At 52.9% G+C, this 11,114-nt stretch overlaps 1 long non-coding RNA gene across 1 annotated transcript; it reads left to right on the forward strand.

Moving 5' to 3' along the window:
• The first annotated feature begins 2,443 nt into the window (after nt 1-2,443).
• Nucleotides 2,444-9,701, forward strand: LOC128854665 (uncharacterized). The gene is made up of 3 exons (XR_008453615.1): nt 2,444-2,545; nt 5,732-5,901; nt 9,075-9,701. It is a non-coding gene; the product is annotated as an uncharacterized LOC128854665 (long non-coding RNA).
• Nucleotides 9,702-11,114: the final 1,413 nt, after the last annotated feature.

Below are 11,114 nucleotides of genomic sequence, written 5' to 3' on the forward strand. Positions count from 1 at the left end.
TGTCAAAACATTCCAATCTGGCAATTAAAAATGTGCTTTTTGGAAAGGCTCCAGTGTTTCAGGCAGAAATTTAGGAGCAGAGCACTGCGATTGTTTGAAAAGCGGTGTTTTTTTCACTCAGAAACAGCCCTGAAGGAAAACCGGGGAAGTTGAACAGAGGACAGGACCTGAGCATGACATTCAACGTGAGCAGAGTCTTCCTGGGCTGACCTGAAGCTCTGTGGGGATTTTTCTCTTCCCTGAAAACCCAAATGTTGCCATTTTTGTCTCACCCTTAACTAAAATGCTTTATTTTCTGTAGTTTTCTTGCTGTTCATCTACTGAACGTGGATCCCCTGGCTGCATACATGGGCAAGGTTGCACTTAAGATGAGGATCTCATCCATCACATGGATGTGAACAGAATCATAGCATGGTTTGGGGTGGAAGGGACCTTAGAGCCCATCCAGTTCCAACCTCTTGCCATGGGCAGGGACACCTCCCACTGGATCAGGGGCTCCAAGCCCCATCCAACCTGATCTTGAAGGAGATGGTCTGCGTGGGGAGGTGGTCTTGTTCCTGAGGTCACTTTGTCTGCTTCAGAGATCTAGAAAAGCTTATTTCTAGGTTTAACTGAGAGGCAGAACTGACCCCTTGAGCCCAATCCCTGGGCAGCCTTGTGGTGTCCTTCTCTTCTTGTGTCTGCCCAAACTTGCCCCGTTGCTGCTCACTGCAAGTTAGTGTTCAATGGGGCCCTACGAGGAGCTGAAGAAACTCTGAGGGATGAAACGCAGGAGGTGGGTGTTCTCAGTTGGACTCCAAGGCAGAGGTCATAGTCAAAGGGTTCTGTGCCTCAGTTTCCCTCCCTGTACTGAAGGAACTCAGTTCTGGCCCTTTGCAGCCATAAGCATCTTTGGTCCCTGCCACTGTGAGGTGTGACTGTAGGTTGGAAAAAAGCCCGATGATACCAGGAGATGGCACCATGCTCCCAGCTGGGGCTTCCCAGCTCCTGGAAAGCCCTGAATCACAGAACCATTCACGTTGGAAAAGACCTTTAAGATCATCTAGTCCAACTGTAAACCCAACTCTGCCAATTCCACCACTTAACCACGTTCCTAAGTGACACATCTTCCCATCTTTTAAATACTGCCAAGGATGGTGAGAGAACCCCTTTAGTGAAAAAATCTTTCCTAATATCGACTCTAATACCCAGGGGTGAGGGTGTTCTCCCTGCAGATGGGCAAGTGCTGGCACAGTTCCTGCCTGGTATTTCTGCTGATGTGGAGGTCGCATGAAGGGTGTTGACCCTTCACACCTCAGCAAACCCTCTGAGCTGCCCTTCAAGGTGGCTGTCCATGCAAAGCCCACGAATGCCCTATGAAAACCTTGTACATCCCATAAAACCCCTTCTTTCCCACTAAACTGCACCCAGCCCTGTCCTGCTACGCACGGACTTCCGGGGCTTTGCAGGGTGAGGCCAGCAAGTTCAGAGAAGCCCAAGTGAGCTGCTCACCCTTGGCCACGTCAAGGGTCTGCTTTGATGACATTTAGTTCCCTTTTCAGCAAAACAGGAATTATAAGGCACTGGGAATCGGCATTTTGCCCTCTGTCACCCACCACAGCCAAGGGAGAGGTTTAATTTCTGCTTTCTGGTGAGCAGCCATGAGTGGAGGTAGCCAGGCAGCCTGCCAGGGCTTCTTCGATCCTTTAATTTCTGGCATTTGGTATTTAATGGCAATTGGAAGAACAAGCATGAGAGAAAAAGAATTGTGAAAGCTGGGATTGATGGAAGGTGATCTTTGTGCATCTCGGCCTTGGTCGCCCCTGAGGGTACTGTTCAGCGATGGAAGGTGTTGGATGCTCTTTGCTGTTCCCCATCCCTGTTGGGCCACCCTGGCATTTCAGTGTCCTCTCCATGTTGGCATTGTGCAAAAAAAAACCCATGTAGCAAGAGAGACCAAGGGGCAGAAGCCCCGCTTTAAGACTTTTCAGGCATTGCTGAGCTGGGACGTGATGCATATCATCCAAACAAACTTATCAAAGCCCCTGGCCCAGATTTAGATGAGAACTTAGGAAGAAAGGTTTTCCTATGAGGGTGGGGAGGCCCTGGAACAGGTTGCCCAGAGCAGTGGTGGCTGCCTCATCCCTGGAGGTGTTGAAGGCCAGGTTGGATGGGGCTTGGAGCCCCTGATCCAGTGGGAGGTGTTGGAACTGGATGGGCTTTGAGGTCCCTTCCAGGTCAAACTATACTGTAATTCTAGGATCTCTGACGTCCTACTCAGAACAAGTTATATTGTTGATAGGAGATGGTTGTTTCTGCTTGCATCAGCGGTGTAGCGGGTGCGTAGCGGGTGCCTGCCGGGTGCAGAGCAAACCTTCAAAACACCCAAGACAAAGGAGCATGCAGTCAAGCAGGGATTTTTCCTCCTTTTTTTATAGGTGAAGGATCTGGAGCACGAATCTTAAAGGAACAGCTGAAGGACCTGGGACTGTTTAGCCTGGAGAAGAGGAGGCTGAGGGGACAGCTCATTGCTGTCTACACCTGCCTGAAAGGAGGCTATAGTGAGGTGGGTGTTGGTCTTCTAAGTAACAAGCGATAGGATGAGAAGAAATGGCCTCACATTGTACCAGGGGAGGTTTAGATTGGACATCAGGAAAAGTGTCTTTACCGAGAGTGGTGAAGCACTGGACCACGCAACCCAGGGCAGTGTGGTAGAGTCTCCATCCCTGGAGGGTTTCAAAGAACATGAAGACGTGGCACTTTGGGACATGGTTTAGCAGGCATGGTGGGTTTGGGCTGATGGTTGGACTGGATGAGCTGAGGGGGCTTTTCCATCCTTATTGATTCTATGATTTTCTCTTTTTCTCCAGTCCTCTCAGTAGAGCTGTCTGCTCCCCTGCCCTCAGCACACACGCTCACCGCCGGTCCTGGACCAAGCGGCTGTGCCGTGCTGCCTTGGCTGTGCTCACCTTTCCCTCGCTGCCATCCCCATCGCAGCCAGCACCGCGCTCGGCACAGGCAGCCGGCCGGCACACACCTGCCAGTGGGGTGGGATGCTAGAAATGTTTTGCTGGGACCCAGCCTCCCTGGGAAAGGAGCTCACATCTCAGGACCACCAGACGCACAGGGATGTCTCCCTGTTTTCCCAATCCAGCCAGCAGAGGTTTTTTTTTCTGCTGGGTTCTTTGCAGGCACTGGCTGGCAGACGGCCAAGGATTTACCCGGCTGTTCAAAGGCTTTTCTTGTTCTGCGCCCGGGCTCCTGGAGAGCCCCAAAGAAGGGCTCCTTTCACTGCCCTGCCTTTTCCTAGACAGAAATTGTCATTTTTCAAACACAGCTTCCCTTCTCTTGGCCCAGAGCCTTTCACTTCCCTGGGTCCTGACGTCAAGTTGCCTTTGTGATGCTTGGGGCAGCATTTTGTGCTCCCGTTTCTTTTCAGCAGTCCTAAATGACAGCCAGGGTGGGCACCAAGTGCTTCTGAAAGAGCCTGTTGAGTTTACACCTTCATCCAAGCAGAGCTGTCAGGCCCGGGTAGTCATCAAAGAGCCATTGAATGATGCAGCAAACTTTGTTATCGAGTTTCTTGATGTGATGGGAGAAGCAAAAGATTCAAAAGTTTCAGGTTGAGGGAGGGGATTCTCCTCCTCCTCTCTTCTCTTGTGAGACCCCACCTGGAGTCCTGTGTCCAGTTCTGGAATCTCCAACATAAGAAGGGTATGGAACTATTGGAACGGGTCCAGAGGAGGCCACGGAGATGATCTGAGGACTGGTGAACCTCCTGTATGAGGACAGGCTGAGAGAGTTGGGGTTGTTCAGCCTGGAGAAGAGAAGGTGGCCTTAGAGCAGCTTTCACGTACGGAAAGGGGCTGCAGGAAAGCTGGGGAGAGACTTTTTCCAAGGCCATGGAGTGAAAGGACAAGGGGGAATGGCTTTAAATTGGAAGGGGGAAGATTTAGATTAGACATTAGGAAGAAATTCTTCACGATGAGGGTGGGGAAGCCCTGCCCCACATCACCCAGAGCAGTGGTGGCTGCCCCATCCCTGGAAGTGTTCAAGGCCAGGTTGGATGGGGCTTTGAGCCTCTGATCCAGTGGGAGGTGTCCCTGCCCATGGCAGGGAGTGGGACTGGATGGGTTTTAAGGTCCTTTCCAACCCAAACGACTCTGTGATTCTGTGTTTGGGTTTTAATTTGTCTTCTGGTCTCTAATGCTGCCCGAGCCTTTTAAGGCTTTCTGCAAGGGACTTTTGCAGCATGGGCACGCAGGCTGTGGTGCACAGCTGGTGGCACCACAGCTCTGTGTCCCGGGAGAGCTCCAGAGCTGCTCAGGTCTGATGTTGGAGCTACCTCCACCACGCAGTTATCTCCTAGGGGATGAAGGGCTCTTGGTCCCTTTCCTACAACAGGGAAACAGCAGCGAGGAGCCATCGCAAACCTGGCATGAGCTGTCTGGAGGGGAAGTTAGAGCAGGCATTGCACAGGTCATTTTCCTGGAGCAGCTCTTGTGAAACAAGACAGACTGGCACGGATGCCGTCACTGGGCCAAGGCACGACATCACAGCTCAGGAAACCATTGCAACACAACCCCAAAATAGAAACCATCCCCAGAAACCTAATTCCCTTCTCCGTGCCCGAATTCCCCTTCTTGCACCAGCTGCAGCTGTGCATCCTCGTCTCCCAGCTCTGTTGTAATGCACGAGGGGCAAAGCCTGGATCCCAGTAGTGTCCAGGCGGCTGCGGTGGAGCACGGGCTTTGTGCAGCCCCAGGCACAGGCGCACACCGGCAGCCAGGCTCGGTGCCTCTCAACTTTGCCCATGCTGCTCCTTGCACTCGAAATTTTCCAGGCTTGGCACGAGCCCAGCGTTGAAGTTTGTTTTGCAACCAAGCAAAATCGTCTCAGTGTCGTTAAGCCCGGCAGCAGCATAAGCAAAGTATGGGGTCTCCCAAGCTCTTCCTGCTCTGCCCTGGGCAAGGAGCTGCTGGCAGGGTTGTGCAGGGACTGTGTCAATGGTGAGGTCCCCTTGGCCAAAGGGCTCCTTCCCTGGTCTTACAGGTCCCATTGTAAGGGGACGGAGCAGATTAGCACTGTGGCTCTTTGTCCTGTCCCTACCCTGCCTGTGCAGGGGCTCCTCGTGGTGTCACCTACTGCTGGATTCTCCCCTGGCAGATGGCACAGCCCCATCATGTTGCCCGGTCCCTATCCCAACAAAACCATTCTATGAAATGACTGTGGGGACACACCAGAAGGGGACTGAGAAACTTGGGATACCCCAATGCAGGTGGGACCCACCAGGCAGGACATCCAAGACATACAAGCCAAGGAAATCATGCTTGGGAAGTCTCCTCCTGTTCTTCTTTTCTCTCTGAGCCAAGTGTCGGGGGTACTGGGGGGACGAGCAAGCCGGCCCCTGCCCAGCGGACTGGGAAAGCAGAGCCAAAAGCACCACCAACGGCTGCTCTCAGCTCTTGTCTTCCCCGTCTGTCAGAGGTTTATTGCAGTCTCTGCTCCGTTATGGGCCAAATTCAGAGCATTTAAGTGTTTTACGGTCAAGAGCAAAGCTGCAGACTCCAAAGGCAGCGTGTCAGCAGCTGTGCAGCGACTGTTTCTTGAGCTCAGGTGCAAATCTAAACCTTCCCTTCCTGATATTTGTCTCACTTGAGAAACGCAGGTGTGAGATGCTGCAAGATCTCGGAGGATCTCCAAGAGCATCCAATCCCTCCAGGGTCTCTCTCTCTCTCTCTCTCCTTCCCAGGGGAGTTATGGCAGCAGAGAATGCCTGGACCTGTTCTACCAGTGTGCGATTTCCCTGGGCAGGTACAGATTCCTGCCGTTCCTGCCAGGCTGAGTCATGCGGGTTCCAGCACCATCCCCAGAGCTCCCAGCCTTTGCGATCCTTCACCTCCATCTCCGCTTCCGAAGGTGGTGAGTGAGTCATTCCCGTGGGAGGTGGGGTTGCCTATCGCACTGGGGAGTCACAGCTCAAGGGGGGAGCCGTGTTTGCTTTCCCACATTCTCATGTTTTCGTCGCATGCTCCAGTGCAGCTGAGCGGCTGCAGGGGCTCCTGGTGTGCCAATGCTATCCCAAACCTCCCAGCTCTGGGCTCCGGTTGTTCCAATGCCAACCCAAGTCTTCCAGCTCCAGGTTCTGGTTGTGCCAATGCTATCCCAATCCTCCCAGCTCCGGGCAGCTGTTGGCGGATGCCCGGGAGGTCGCTGCGTGGGGACAGCGGGATGCGGGTGCTGACTCAGCGCTCCCAGCAGCGTTGGACGGGCGCAGGGCGGTGAGCCTGCCAGGCAGGCACAATGCAAATGATAGATAAACAAGCAGAACAAGGACAAATACATCAAGCTCGGGCATGTGCCATGCATTGTGACCTGCCGCTGCGCCTTTTGTGACAGCTGGATTAATGGCCCAGAGACTGAGGGCCTCTGTTCAGCTGCCGGCTGCTTTCTGGCCAGACTTGGGTGCTTTTTCCAAGCCGGACACTAAGGTCCCTTTGCCCCACTCCAGTGGCTCACAGAGAAAGGAAGGGCACAGGGAGACTTCCCAAACCTGAATACTTTGGCTGGATCTTGGATATCCTGCCTAGTGGGTCCCACCTTCGTGGTGAGGGTATCCCAAGCCTCCCTGTCCCTTCCCAGTGGGTCCCACAGTTGTTTCGTAGAATGGTTTGGATGGGAAGGGACCTTAAAGCCCATCCAGTTCCAAACCCCTGCCATGGACAGGGACATTTTCCACTAGATTTGGGGGTGCTGCTCCCCCAAAAGCCACCCTAACACCCTCCTGTGCTTCCCAGCTCCATGCATCCCACGTGCTGCCCCTCGGTCCTGCTTGCAAGCCCTCTGAGGAGGAAAAACAAAGCCTGGCTTTGGGATTTTTGAGGGTACGGCCAGACGTGCAGCGGCTCGAGTGCTCGCTGGGTCCCTGGCCACCACAGCTGAATGCCCCTTGTGTCAGGCAACCCTCAGCGGTGTAAATGAACGTGGCTTCTCACAACCGCGGCGGCTTACAGAGAGAGCTGGTAAACCCACAGCAGCCAAAACACCTGGCAGAGGGACCTGACAGCCACCTCCTCCACCAGCTCTCAGCCCCTCTGCCTTCTCTTGTGCTCCTAAAGAGAATTCCTGCTCACACCGCACCACGTTTATCCCCCCTCTGCATGTCTGGATGAAGATAAATACACATATATATATTCATATATACGAAACATAATCTCATGCTAACTGGTCCCTTATTGACGTTAGCCCGAGAGGTGCCAGCCTGGAAGCAGCCGCGTTGCTGCAGCCAACAAAGCCCTTTCTAGTGGCCAGGTTTGAGCCCCTAGGTCAAAAATCCTTTATTTATAGAGGCTTTTTGCAAAGAAAGGTCATAAACAGCAATGGGGGGAGCTAAAGAAAATGCCTGGGGAGGAACAAAACCCCAAGAAGTTATTTAGGAAAAAAAAAAAATAAAAAAATAACACACACACAAAAAAAAAACCCCTTGAATAAAATGCACATTCACAGGGGAAAATCCCGGCTATGAAAGAGCCTTTTAAGCTGGCAGAAAAACAGAACCAGTGGCTGCAAGATAAAGCCAGGAAAAAAAAAAAAAAACAACTCCACTAAGGCCTCATTTTTAGCCAGAGGAGACGGCAGTGGCGCTTTCCCACCAGCAGCACCCCCGGGATGGATCAGACCCCTCCCCAGTTCCAGATTTGGGATGGGGGAGCTGCAGGGATGCGAGCATCCCTGAGGCTGGGATGCATGAGCTGTGGGGCAGCAGCAATCGGTGCGTGACCCTGGGCATAATATTTAATTTATCCTGAGCCCATACATTAAGCAAATAAACAGGGGAGGGCTAAGCTCCCCCCACCACAGCCTGATTGATTTCTGCGTTCAACAGAGAAGCCAAAAACATCCCGGCGGCTACAATTTGGGTTTGTGTGAGCCGCTGGGGCAGGGGCGGGGAGGGTGAAATGCGATGTTTTCCCTTTGCCTGATTTTCACGGTCACAATCCAAAATAAACAGGCGGATGGAGGCTTTTATGCTGGACACCAGCACACAGCACCGCTTGTTACACCCTGCTTTGGGGCAGGATATCGAGAGGGCTTTTGGAGGGAGGCATCCTTTTTATCACTGCCAGGTCAGAATACGTTAAGTGGAGATCAAAGGGATCTCTGTCACGGGAGGCATGAGTGAGGCCCTGGCCCAAGTTGCCCAGACAAGCCATGGCTGCTCCATCCCTGGAGGTGTTCAAGGCCAGGATGGATGGAGCTCGGAGCAACGTGATCCATGGCAGGGCGTTGGAACTGGATGGGCTTTGAGGTCCCTTCCAACCCAAACCATTATACGATAGAGCGTTCTTGCCAAGCAATGGCTGCAGATGGTGACATTCAACCATGATATTCCCCATCCATCACGAGGGCTGGAGTCTCCTCCTTGATCTGTTGGGGCACGGAGGGTGTTTTGCAGCAGGGGGGTCACCTAAAACAGCCACTGATTCATGCTCTGCTGTACTTTGGTTTTCCGGCCTCTGACAGCAGAGAGGTCCAAGCATCACCTTCCAGCCTTGACTACTGCCCACAGGCAGAGAGGTCATAGAGTTATGGAATAGTTTGGGTTGGAATGGATCTCAAAGCCCATCCAGTTCCATGGGCAGGGACACCTCCCACTGGATCAGGGGCTCCAAGCCCCATCCAACCTGGCCTGGAACACCTCCAGGGATGGGGCAGCCACCACCGCTTTGGGCAACCTGGGCCAGGGCCTCCCCACCCTCACAGGGAAACATTTCTTCCTAAGATCTCATCTCAGTCTCCCCTCTTGCAGCTGAAAACCATTCCCCTTGTCCTATCCCTGCCCTCTCTGATCAAAAGCCCCTCCCCAGCTTTCCTGGAGCCCCTTTCATTACTGGAGGCTCTTCTAAGTTCTGCCCAGAGCCTTCTCTTCTCCAGGCTGAACAAACCAAACTCTCTGAACCTGTCCTTGTTTAGGAGGTGCTCCAGCCTTCGGATCAGATGGGGTGATGCAAAGGGAAGCTTCACAAAGAAACACATTAACCTCATTCTCCCCAATTTGTGAAAGGCAAGGGGGTTCATACACCTTTTTTTTTCAGGGCTTTATCCTACATTGGTGAATTTGGACTCAGTTTGCGGCCAGCCAGCTCTGCCCAGCATCGAGCAAGGGAGGATCTGCCCCTCGTTTCACTTAATCTGGAGACAGAGGAATAACACCTTTAATCTCCAACCCCAGAATAAGCCACTGACAAAGAGTAACTGGAAAAGGAAAAAGAAAAACAACAAACCCGCCAAGGCTCTCAGCATTGTGCACCTTGCCAGCATCGGGGCAAAACAAGTAAATAATTGTTTTTGTGGTTATATAACAGCAGGAAAATCATGAAACCCCTTGAACTGGTGCTAGGAGGGCAGCTGGAGTGGTGAGGGGCGATGCTTTTGGCCAGTGCTTCTGAAACAGCACCAGGTCGGTGAGCAGTTGGCAGGTGTCATGGATGCTGGTGGATGCTGGGGATACCGGCGGGTGTCGGCGATGCCAGGGGCTGTGAGGCATGCTGGCAGTGTTGGGAATGCTGGTCGGTGTCAGGAATGCCAATGGGTGTTGGGGGTGTCGGCAGTTGTCAGGGATGCTGGTGGATACCTGCACAGAGCCAGCCCAAAGCCTGCAGGCAGAGAGCAAGCAGCATCAGGCAGCAACCTCAGCCAGCTCTCTGCAAGCTGCTTACTGGTTTTTCTTTGCTCAAACATAACATAGTTCCTTGTGGGATTGCTCCCTTCCAAGGTGACTGGTTCCAAATAAAAAAGACAAATTATAAATCAATAACCTGATTTTTTTTTCCTTTTAACCAGAAATCTCTTCCCCTTGTGTCATACAAAGCCAAAGCCAGGGGGTTGCCCCATTATAGCATCACTCTTTCGCAGCACATCCTCATGCCAGGAAGAAAGAGACACCTTTCAGTATGACTTGCCCATGGCTTCCAAGGTGGCTTTCTAGGGACTCACCAGCATCCCTGAATTCCTTTGGGCTTACTGCTCTGCCTTGCTCCTGCCTGCCCTGCCTGCGGCACACTCCTCCCTCCTAGCTTCAACGCCCGACCTCCACGAGCCCTGCCACCATTCCAGTTCTTGCTGCAGGAGCAATCACTTCCACCGAGTGATTCATGGCCGAGGTGGGAGGACTATTGCAAAGGAGGAAGCCTCTATTTACAAATAAATATCCTGGTTATCAGCCCAGGGGAGGTGGGGGAAGGCAAGAACCAAGGGAACAACACAACCTTACCCGCACTGGGGTCGTCTCCCAGCTTGTTTTTATCTTTGGTTGGCTGGAAAGTGAATCATTGGCTGCTGGCAGAGGGTTTGGTGACCCTTTGTGGGGACAGTAGGAGCTCCAGTGGGATATCTGGAAGTGGGTGATGGCTGCTGAGCTTCTTCATGCAGTCCTGGTACCTCAGGGATACCCAGAGCTCAAGACACTGCTCAGGGGAAAACCACCAATGGTTCAAAAGTGGTCCAGATTGTGTTTTCAAGTGAAAGAGGAGAGATTGAGATGAGATCTTAGGAAGAAATGTTTAGCTCTGAGGGTGGGGAGGCCCTGGAATAGGTCGCCCAGAGCAGTGGTGGCTGCCCCATCCCTGGAGGGGTTCAAGGCCAGGTTGGATGGGGCTTGGAGCAACCTGATCCAGTGGGAGGTGTCCCTGCCCATGGCAGGGAGGATTGGAACTGGATAAGCTTAAGGTCTCTTCCAACCCAAGCCATTCCATGATTCTATGAAACACTTGGGGTTTGGGTGTAAAAATCACTGCTGGGGCTTTGGGGACTGGGAGTGTGGGGAACAACCGGCTCCCAGCTTCTTCAAAGAGCTGCTTTCAAGTGCTAAGGTGAGATGGTATCACCTGGGAACGCTGAGAAGGCTCAACCCACAGAGCTGGGAGCAGCTCCCGCGGGGACGCTGGCTTAGCAGCGGCACAGATGTGGGGCCTCTTGCACCAGGGGGATGCAACTAGATCCAATTCCTGCCCCAAAAACAATGGTCGCCCCTCGCCTGCGAGGCCAAGCCCCATCTCAGGAGGCTTCTAAGCAAGGACAAACACCAGTCATGGGCCATGGGAAATGCACTGGGCTTTAGCCATGAGCATTTTTGG

The sequence above is a fragment of the Cuculus canorus genome, chromosome 26 (assembly GCF_017976375.1).
Source record: "Cuculus canorus isolate bCucCan1 chromosome 26, bCucCan1.pri, whole genome shotgun sequence".
Taxonomy (NCBI): Eukaryota; Metazoa; Chordata; class Aves; order Cuculiformes; family Cuculidae; genus Cuculus; species Cuculus canorus.